The sequence below is a fragment of the Pinus tabuliformis genome, chromosome 4_2 (assembly GCF_031772625.1).
Source record: "Pinus tabuliformis cultivar Carrire ecotype Pingquan chromosome 4_2, CPIR1, whole genome shotgun sequence".
NCBI lineage: Eukaryota > Viridiplantae > Streptophyta > Pinopsida > Pinales > Pinaceae > Pinus > Pinus tabuliformis.
The window spans coordinates 152,692,223-152,703,511 of NC_142304.1; positions in this window are offsets into that span (position 1 = coordinate 152,692,223).

Consider the following 11,289-nt stretch of genomic DNA (forward strand, 5'->3'; position numbering starts at 1 on the left):
TAATTTGAGGGTGTAACAACCAAGCAACCAAACGTTGTCATGGATTGAACCCCCAACCACATCAAAGGAGGGCCAACATCCTAGTCTTCGATCCAATGAACTGGATTGAAATTAATGGTCGGAATATTTTTATTATTTGGATGTTAAAAAAATTTACCAAAGGGGGAATGCTTGTGGGCTTGACCCCAAGACAACCCAATGAGCAGTTACAAAAAAGTTGCTTTAAAATATATAGATCAAGTGGCATCAGAGAAATATTGATATTGATTTGTGAGTGTGTATGATAACCAAGAGAAAACTCAAGCAAGGTGAAGGAATGTTTGTAGAAGGAAATCCAAAGATTGGTTCAAGGTGAGACCAAAGATTAGAGATGGCCTCACCAATGGAAGGAAATCCAAAGGAAATTCATTTAACGAGGTAATTTTTTTCAAATATTTCATGGTGATTAAGGCCATGGTAGATGAAATGTATCGAGGATGGAAGATTTTTGGAGAAGGAATCTTGTCGAAGAAATTTAAAGACAAAGGAAATTGTGGCAATTCAAAAAGTCTCGTTTTTCCTCTCCTCCTTCAATTCCTCATTCTACTCCTCCACTCCTCATGGGAAAGTTTCTTCAAATAATCCTTTTTTGAAAATAGACATCAAAATTCAAATTGTCAGTTTATGATGGGGAACTCAATGTTGATAATCTTGACAATTGGATTCACCATATGTAATTATACAACCATGTGTAGTAGATCATTGATGATGAGGTAAAAATGTAGTTGGCCTCCCTTCGATTGAAAGGTATTGCATTAAAACGGTGGGAGACTGGACTACACGAAGGTATAAATCTTTCCTCTTGGTTTGAATTTACTTCAGCATTGAAAAATCAATTCTAACCTTTGGCACATAATCAGAAGGAAATAATAGAATGGTAAACCTTGTGGTAGCGTAAAGGAAAACACATGAAAAAATTTGTAGAGTTTAGGAAAAAGGAATTCACATTAAACATTCCACTTAACACATAAAAGACTCTTTTGAAATGCATTGGTAGTTTGCATGGATATATACACTCACCATTTTTTTGTTGAAGGAATCTAACATGGATGAGGTATGTGTACAAGTGACCTACATCAAAGTAGGTAAAAAAGGTGGTGGAGTCTTCATGGAAGCCATTCAATAGAAGGAAGATAAAGGAAAAGAAAAGAGAATTTAAAGGGAATATATTCAGTGAATAAGGTCAATAGAAGCTTTTCTTGTACCCAATTCAAGTAAGAGGGACACGATCACAACCATTGTTGGAAGTTGCATCTGGAGTTGAGGCCCAAGTGGTTCCAAAAGGGCAAGCAAAAGGTAGCAAAAGCAATTCAACATGGTCTGGGATTGGATTCTGGCAATGAGAAAGAAATCTCAATTATGGGTTTGAAAGGTATATTGTCTTCACACATTGGTTATGGTTCTTTTATTTTCATGAGATAAAGGAATTAACTCTTTCACATTAGGGTGATAACTAAACAATTTAAAGTAGATACCTTTTTCGACATTGGATCTCATTCCAACCTTATATCCAAGGCAGTTGTAAAGAATTTGAAACTGGAAACAATACCACATCCTAAACCTTATTTGCTTGGATGGGTATGTAACAACACTAAGTTGCAGGTGACTCAAAAATGTAAGATTAGATTTGTTATTGTATCTAAATATGTAGATGAATTTGAACTTGATGTGGTCCCATTGGATATATGTGTAATTTTTCTCGGAATTGCTTATTTGTTTGACAAGAAGGAAATATACTACAAAAATGAAAACACTTATCGCCTCTTTAAGGATAGAGTGAAATACATCGTTCAAGACCATCATATGAAGGATGATTCCTCACTGGTGGTACCACACAACCAAACCATCAAACATCACCAATGTCTTCTTCTATGCAGTGAGAGGGATCAGACAGATCCAAAGAATTGTAACTAAAGTTGGATCACCATCATTGGGGAAACTGAAGAGGCTCATGAATGCGAGCAAGACCTTTTCACTTATGTCTACAAAGATTTCCAAAAAAATTGTTTTGAAGCATGAGAATGAAGTGGTGGCATACAATCCTAACCATATTGTGTTTCGAGGAACATCAAAACTGTAACATGAGATTCTATCGTGGGAAGCTATCATGAGGATGAAACATGATGTTAGCTCATTTTCTTTAATTTCCTTGTATTTTTAATGTTTTTAATGTTTAGTGCATGGGTAGTGGCTAAAGTAATGAATGCAAAAGTATGTGATAAATTGCAAATTCCTAATATTATTCTTTCAGTTATTATAGTTTTTATGCAACTTGTTGCGATGAGAAAGGTACATAGAATAGGGTGGACAGATATTGGACAAGTGGGAGGAAGATCCTGCACTTGGTATTTTATTAAGAACCTTTTGGAGGTCCAAAAGTCTCTTAGTGGGAGGAATGATCTGGGGGATTTTTGACAGACCTAAAATTCAAAGTTCCCAAAATTTTATGGAAACAATGCCATGTTGAAGAGCCTGATGAGAGGATTCCAATGTAACTTGAATCACGTTGAACAGAGCCTATATGAAAAATTTATGAGGTTATGTAGTTTCTAAAAAACAAGGCAAAAGGGGCATATAGGTGACATGTGGCATGTTGTACAGAGGTGAGGTGATAACCCATACAAACACATGGCAACACAAGTGACTTGCATGGTTAACGTGGTAGGGGCATGTAGTGACATGTGGAACCTTGTTGCCAAATAACATAGCAATTTTATGTTGGAAATATGTGGGACAAATAAGAGTCACCACATGGCAGACACAGATTGGCTAGAAATATTCCAAAACAAATCACATTCGAGGGCATAACAATCAGGCATTATCTGGGATTGAACCCCCAACCTTGGTGGAGGTGATGCAACATCCTAGCCTTTCATCCAAAAGACTACATTGAAAATAATGGTCAGAATAATATTATTATTTGATTTTTAAAATAGTTTTCGGAAGGAGGAAGGCTTGTGGGCTTGACCCCGCGTCCTCCCCATCAGTAGTTATGACCAATTCACTTTAAAATATCCAGATCATGGTGGAAACATTAAAATATTCCCTGGTGTTCTGCACATCCCAATATTGGGAATATGAGTTATGTAGATGTTAAAACATTGCTTAAAAATGATACTTGCAAGATGGTTAGAGCGGCAATGGCATTACTAAAGGGAGTTTGGATTGGAAGTTTGTCTAAGCTACTGGGAAGCAGGTTTAGTGATGGGTGCAACAATTTAATTGTTCCTAAGAGAGGAGTATAAGAATAAAAAACCCCTATAGCCTATGGATAAAAGACTATGTTGTGGCATCAAATACTCGGACATATCAAGGAGAAGGGCCTTCAAGTACTACATGATAATTTTATGGCAGAAGGTATGTATAATTTCTCTCTAGATTTTGATTTCTGTGAGCATTGTTTATATGGGAAGCATAATTGGGTAAGATTATCCTCTGGTGATACAGGGTTAGAGGGAATATTATGGTTAGTGCATATCGATGTGTTTGGACCCATTTTGGTTCCATCATTGGGAAATTTTTTGTACTATGTCTCATTTATATATAGCTTCTTGAGGAACACATGGATTTATTTCCTTAGGAAGAAATTTGATGTCTTTGAAAAATTCAAACAGTTTAAGGCTCCTGTTCAAAATCAAACAAAGAATAAAATTAAGGTGTTGAGGACATATAATGGTGGAGAATTCTACAAGAATTAATTCAAATTATTCTATAAGAGGTGCGGTATAGAAAGGTAGAAAACTACTTTGTGCACACCTTAGTAGAATGGAGTTGCAGAAAGGATGAATAGGACACTGATGGAGAAAGAAAGGAGCATGCTCAATGGTGCTAGGTTAGGACAAGAATTCTGGGAAAAGGTAGTGGACACTACATCTTACATTTTAAATAGATCCTTGTCATCAACATTAGATGACAAGATTCCACATGAGGTATGGACTATTAAGAAACCCTATCTTAAATAGGACAAGGTATATTTCTATGATTATTATGTACATGTTCCAAAGCATAATGGGAGTAAGATTGATAAGAAAGCTAATAAGTGTATCTTTATTTGATATAAATACGCTCTGAAAAGTTATGAGCTCTAGAATACATAGACTAAGAAGGTTATGTAATGTAGAGATGTGGTATTTAGAGAAATCAAATATATTTTCAAACCGGAAATCCTCCTAAAGGAGAAGGAACTAGAAAAAACAAAGTTTGAATTGAAGGATGATGAATTAAACTATACAAAATAATGGGAATCAAAAGAAGAAGAACCACATACTCCAATATTTAGGAGATTAGTTTCTAAAATAAGGTAGCCAAAAAAGGTCTACTCCACCTTATTTATGTTCCAATTTTACTTTGTATAATATTGATGATGATCCTAGAATTGTTAGGGAGGCAATAGATTTAGAGGATGGAAAACTTTGTAAAAACCCATAGTTGAAGAAATGGCATCCATGGACAAGAATGATTCTTGGGATATGTTGTGGTAAAAACACAACCCCCCCATTATTCACCTAATTCTAATCATGGGGATCCTTTGATTGAATAATTGGTCATATTACTATTTCATTTTGAGTATTTGGATTGCTTCAATGAGTTCAATTTGTTCCTATCTTCTTATCATAAATTTTTTGATCCATTTGGTTGTTTGGCTTGTAAATAGTGCCTAATTGAAGATTGGATATTTTTCACTGCCTTAGCCTATTAAAATTTATATTACCTTTTTGTTTATAAGATATAGTTTCTTGTAAATATTTATTTTATTTTATTTTTTAAATATTTATTTAGTTCAATACATAGCCCCCAAGACCAAGACCAAGTCTTATATTACAAAGTGGCTTTTATATTATGAATTGGCTTACTGATAAAAGCGGAGAAAGACCTATTGAAAATAATGCATATATAAAATCTAATATCAAAGCTTTGATATGGGAGGAATTCATTTGAAATCCCTGATATTCAAAGTGCAATACATTAAGTGGCTCTTTTCAATAATCAAATGAATATATTAAGAGGCCATATAACTTCCAGAACTATATAATAAAGAGCTTTTTGGAGGACCCACATTCCACGTCATTATTTTCACTCTCGCATATTGGATGTAATGCATATTGAAGATTTCCTTTCAAAACACATTTAAAAAACTTTGATATGATTCTTCGTCGATATTCCAATATGCCAATCCCTCCGATATCTAATCTCTGATAATCATATTCCCTCGATCTCTGATCTCTGATAATGATATCCATCCAATCTCTGATCTGCAATAATCATATCCCTCCAATCTTCGATCTCTGATATTCATAAATCTCCGATCATCGATATCCCAATTTGCCTCCTCCTCTGAATTCCGATATCTTCCAGGCTCCAATATTCTAACCCAATATGGTATTAATTTTGGTCTATAAATATATCGTGTCCACTCCATATCGGAGCCTCCCAATATCAGTGTATAGGCTTTTTTTGTGCACATTATAAAAAGTTTCGATGGGCTTACCTTCAATACCACTTAGCTCTTACCATGTGTCACTCTTTCTCCAGACATTATTATTATAAATGAAATTCCACTTAGTTAATTTAAAAAGGATCTCATAGCATAAATGAATTTTTATGTGTATTATAGCATTTTGACCTATTCTCCATTTTAATAAAATCCTCTATTTGCAACTAATTTTATTATATGTTATAGCAGAGAAGCCTCCATGGCTGACGATGGAAAATAGCTCCAGTCAATATTCTCAAAGGGACCCCACCAAGTGGCATAATGCTGCATAAGAATAGATAGAGGTGGTTGAAACAACGAGGCTAAGGTTTGTTAAGTTATGGTATGTTCTATGCTTATAACAGTTTACTTCTTTTCCTTATTATATTCCAAAGATTAACAATCACACGTACATAAAGTAAAGTGCAGATAGAACATTAAACGATCGACAGAAAACAAGCCAAGACAAGAGACACAAGATGTGGCGGCTAGCCAGGGACAAACCCCACAATGTGTGGGGAAACCCTTTGATCAAATCTTCTTTTATCTTCAATAATTCAGCAGAGAGAAATAAATCTGACTCATATCAGCAGTAGCAAACCCTAGATCAATAGCATCAGCATTAGCGGCTTCATTATCAAACTAGGGCAGACGATATCTTGCAAACCGTTCATCGGATTGACTTCATTCCACCACCAAAAGTTGCGGCTTTCAAAGGAGGTTCAGATGAAACTACAACATAGTTCCAAAGAGGAGATCTTCTAGGCCACGCAAGTCAATCTTTACTTCTGCAGTTGCAGCTTCAGTTTCAGCAGTTTCCGGCTTCAAACTAGGGCAGTCGATATCTTGCAAACCGTTCATCGGATTGACTTCATTCCACCACCAAAAGTTGTGGCTTTCAGAGGAGGTTCAAATGAACCTATAGCACAGTTCCAAAGATGAGATCTTCTAGGCCACGCAAGTCCATCTTTACTTCTGCAGTTACAGCTTCAAATTCAACAGTTTTCGGCTTCAAACTAGGGCAGTCGATATCTTGCAAACCGTTCATCGGATTGAATTCATTCCACCACAAAAAGTTGCGGCTTTCAGAGGAGGTTCAGATGAACCTACAACGCAGTTCCAAAGAGGAGATATTCTAGGCCACGCAAGTCAATCTTTACTTCTGCAGTTACAACCTCAAATTCAACAGCTTCCGGCTTCACATGTGTGAGAGAGAGACCCATTTCAGCGCAGTAGAGAAGAGACTCATTTCTGCGTAGTAGAGAGAGAGAGATGTGATGAGAAGAGTGAGTGCAAATGAGGAAAAGTCATCTTATATTTATACACAACGTTGGTGGGTGAATAGATGCAACTGTTGGGCTTCTGAGCCTACATGAGTTGTAGATCGGCTTGATAATAATTCCATAATCAAAATAAATTCATATCTCCATTAATTCTTATCGGAATCAGATGATCTTTATATCAATCCTACACCTCTCGACGAGAGGAATCTAATAAAAATATTATCAGCCATGAATAAGATGACCCACATGAAGTTTTTCCCTGGTTGCCAATTTTAACACTCCCTCTCAACCATGGAGAACTTCATCTGCAATCTGTATATCGGTCGTTACTATTCATCCATCAAATGCACTGCCCTATACAGCCTGACCCTTGCCCTGCTCTGCTCTATTCTACCTGTTCTGCTTTGTCTTGTTCTGCCCTGCACTGATCTGTACTGTTTTGCTCTGTTCTGCTTTGCTCTTGCATTGTTCTGTTCTGCTCTGCTTTTGTCCGAATTATGAAGAAGAAGAAATGGTCGAGGATGTATCATACTGACTCAAAGTCAGTCTCAGATTATGTACCACTGGTCCCAGACCAGTCTCAACCAACCTAAAGTCAGCGTCATAGTGAGTACAACTCCACTGGTCCTAGACCAGTATCATCCTCCACTGATTCAAAGTCAGTCTCAGAGTGCGTACCAATTGTCCTAGACCAGTATCAGCCGACCCAAAGTCAGCTTCATAGTAAGTACCACTCCTACCACTGGTCCCAGACCAGTATCGCAGTCTCAGAGAGTGTACCACTGGTCCCAGACCAGTCTCAACTAACCCAAAGTCAACGTCATAGTGTGTACCACTCTCACTGGTCCTAGACCAGTACTGCACTGACACGAAGTCAATCTCGGAGTATGTAACACTGGTCCCACACCAGTATCGCAGTCTCAGAGAGTGTACCACTGGTCCTAGACCAATGGAGGTCATCCTAGCGTAGGGAGTATGGTAGATACAACGATGCGTCCATCGATACTACTATGGTCCCTAACTTCATTTCCCTGCTCATTGATCAGATGAGAGGTACTTCCCATGAGTCCCAGACTGCATGGGTAGGATGCCTCGACAGGAGAACTAATCAATCCTGTCCTCACAGGAGAACACATCAATCCTGCTACAATCGCCGTGGAGAACACATCAATCCAGGCCTCACAGGAGAACTAATCATCCTGCTACACAGGAGAGTGAATCATCCTGTTCCACAAGAGAGCGAATCATCTTTTCCCACAAGAGAGCGAATCATCTTGTTCCAGTGTGCACCACCAGGGGAGGGTGAGTCACCCTGTGGTCATATGTTGCTCCAGTAGGAACTGCAAGCCCTCAGGACTCCCAGAGCTTAATGTATGCAATATGCAGGACCCTTGTACAAAGGTTTCTTGCCGACTCCAAGTCATTTGGGAAAATCACAGATTAGATCTTTCCTCGAGGCTTTGACAAGGTGTATCAACCTGTACATCATCTTAATGTGATGGAGCTTCCTAGCTCATTGACTTACCATATCCCAGATGATGTCTATCTGCTGAAGCAATTGACGAATATGGGATTCCTCAATAATCGAATCCCACCTCTGGTTGTTACAGAGAATCACACTGGTATCTAATGTAAATCCAAACAGCTCACTGAAGCGCTTTCGCAACCAGACTGCCTCACACGAGGTTATGCTAGCAACAATATATCCTGCTTCGGCGGTGCTCAAAGCCACCGACTTCTGCTTCCTGCTCATCCAGGATATCGAAGCCAATCCCAAGGTCAAACAGTACCCAGAAGTGCTCTTACGGTCCACCACACTTCCTGCCCAATCAACATCAGTATATCCAAGTAGTCTCACATCTTCGACAGTGTATCTTAATCCATGAGAGATTGTGTCCTGAAGACATCTCAGAAGATTCCTGGCATCACTCCAGTGAGGCTCAACCAAATATGAGCTCACAATGCTAACTGCAAAACATATGTTCGGACGGAGGTTCACCAAGAACATCAATGCGAATGAGTTTTTGAAACTCAGAGGCATTTCTCAAGTCTGGTCCGACATCACTACCATATAACTTCTAAAAGTTAAGATCCTCGAGGTAGTCACAGGCTTGCAGTCCATCATACCAAATCTTTCCAATGTCTTTACCACATATTTTCCCTGAGATAGGAAAATTTCCCTTGGCTTCTGCCATACTTCAAGTCCTTGGTACTTTATTTCAAATTCAGAAGCCAGCTCCCTCTTACATTTTTGAATGAGAGGGTTTGCACCTGTTAGAAAGAGGTCATCCACATACAACACCAGTATGAGAGGCTTGTCATCTTCAACCTTAAAGTAAAGGTTAGGATCGGCTTCACTCCTAGTGAATCCCAACTTCATAAAGTAGCTATCGATCCTCTCATACCATGCTCAGGGTGCTTGCTTCAGCCCATAGAGAGCCTTATTCAACTTGCATACATGAGATTTTCAATCATAAATCTCAAATCCTTCAGGTTGCTCCACATAGACCTCTTCTTTGATAGAACCATGCAAGAACGCGGTCTTGACATCCATCTGATGTAGGTTCCATCCTTGTGAAGCCACAAGGGCTATGATCAAGCGGATGGCTGTATATTTGGAAACATGTGCAAATATCATAGTCTATACCTTCCTTCTGGGATAAACCACGAGCAACAAAATGAACCTCATACTTTTCCATACTTCCATTTGCTGCATGCTTTATCTTGTAAAGCCATTTTGAAGTAACAATTGTCTTGTCTAGAGTCTGGGAACTACTTCCCAGACATCATTCTCCATAATAGACTCATATTCTATGGTCATAGCACCCTTCCATAGTTAATGCTTGATGACATCTGAGAATGATGAAGGCTCATTTTGTATGATCGTGCTCATGATGGTCAGGTATCCCTGATACCTGTTAAGTTTCTTACTTTGACGAAAGGTTCCTCAGGGTGCAGCATGTCCTTCAGCATCATCAAGTATCTCCCTAATCCATGAATGCCTCTTCCTATAAGAGGAAGGCTCATGTGGATGAGGATCAATCGGATCCAAGGGTTCTTCTACATCAGGCATTGATTCATCATCCTTTTCTTTCGGTTCCCTGGTGTCAGCTTCTTGAGAGCTACTCAAAGTCAGCAGATTGTCCACCTAGCTGAGAGCCATATCTTTGTCAAAGGTGACATCATGACTAATCACGACTTCCCTTTGACCGGTGGTGAACATTTCTTCAGGAGTTTAGGAACCCAATGCTTGATCAGGGCATCGATTTTGTACATATATGGCGGTGATTGTAGTTTCAACCCATAGAAACTTTGGAAGTCTTTGATCATGTAGCATGGCCCGGACAGCTTCCATCATCGTGTGGTTCTTCCTTCCCACCACACCATTCTGCTCAGGAGTATGTGGTGTAATAGTCTCCCTCTTAATGCCAACCTCGGGTATGCCTGAGTAAACCAATTGTAATATATCAGAGGTCTTGCTTTGGCTTGAGGGGAATGGCCCCCTTTTGAGCTTTCCTTCGACACATCCCGGACATACACCTTCTTTCTCTACTTGGAATTTGGGCATCCTTGTTGCCATCTGTCTTACATCGGGTATAGCTTTGTAATGAAGGTGGGCAAACCTCTGATGCCAAAGTTCGGACTGAAGAGTTGTGTCACAAGACATGACACCTAGCGGACTTCCATCGACCTGATATAATGAATCAACACTAAACCCAAGAGTAAAGGCATCTTTAACATTATTTTCCATATACATACCTTGCCATTGCTGAAGGTTACCTTGTAGCCTTTGCCTTCCATTGCCGAGATGGATGCTAGGTTCTTTTTGAGGTCAGGTGCATTTAATACATCCTCGACTTTCTAGCCTTCTTGAATGATTGTCCTCTTCCTCGATCCCTAGCTCTCCTCTTACCTTTGCTGTTGAATTTTTCATTCCTTTGATTTTCCATCAAAGGGATTTTGATCATTGTCCCGGTGTGAGTCCTTTCTATCAGGGCACTCCCTAGCATAGTGACCTGCTTTATCGTAGATGTAACATCATCCTTTTCTTCCAGCCTTAGGTCCAGCCTTTCCTTTTGATTTAGTCCCAGAATTATTTCTTTTCTTAGCATGAGAAGAAAAGGCAGCAAGAGGACCTTTAGGCATGTGCATTTCTTTCTCTTCTTCCCTTGTTTCTTCTTGCATGCATCTAGCCATTAATTCCTCGAAACCAGGGATTACATTATAGTTCAGAAGAGTAGTCATGAACACCTACCATTCGAATGGAAATCCTCCAAGAGCTGTGAGTGCCATTTCTCTGTCAGTAATAGTTTCCCCAATAGATAGGAGATCGTTCTTGATCTCGGTGATTCCTAAGAAGTATTCTTGCATACCTTCATCTTTACCCTTCTTGATTTCCCTCAGCTTATTTCTAAGAAACAAAACTTGATTTGCATCATTAACTTTAAATAAACTCACCAGTCTATCGTAGATTTCCTTGGAGGTGTCCAATTC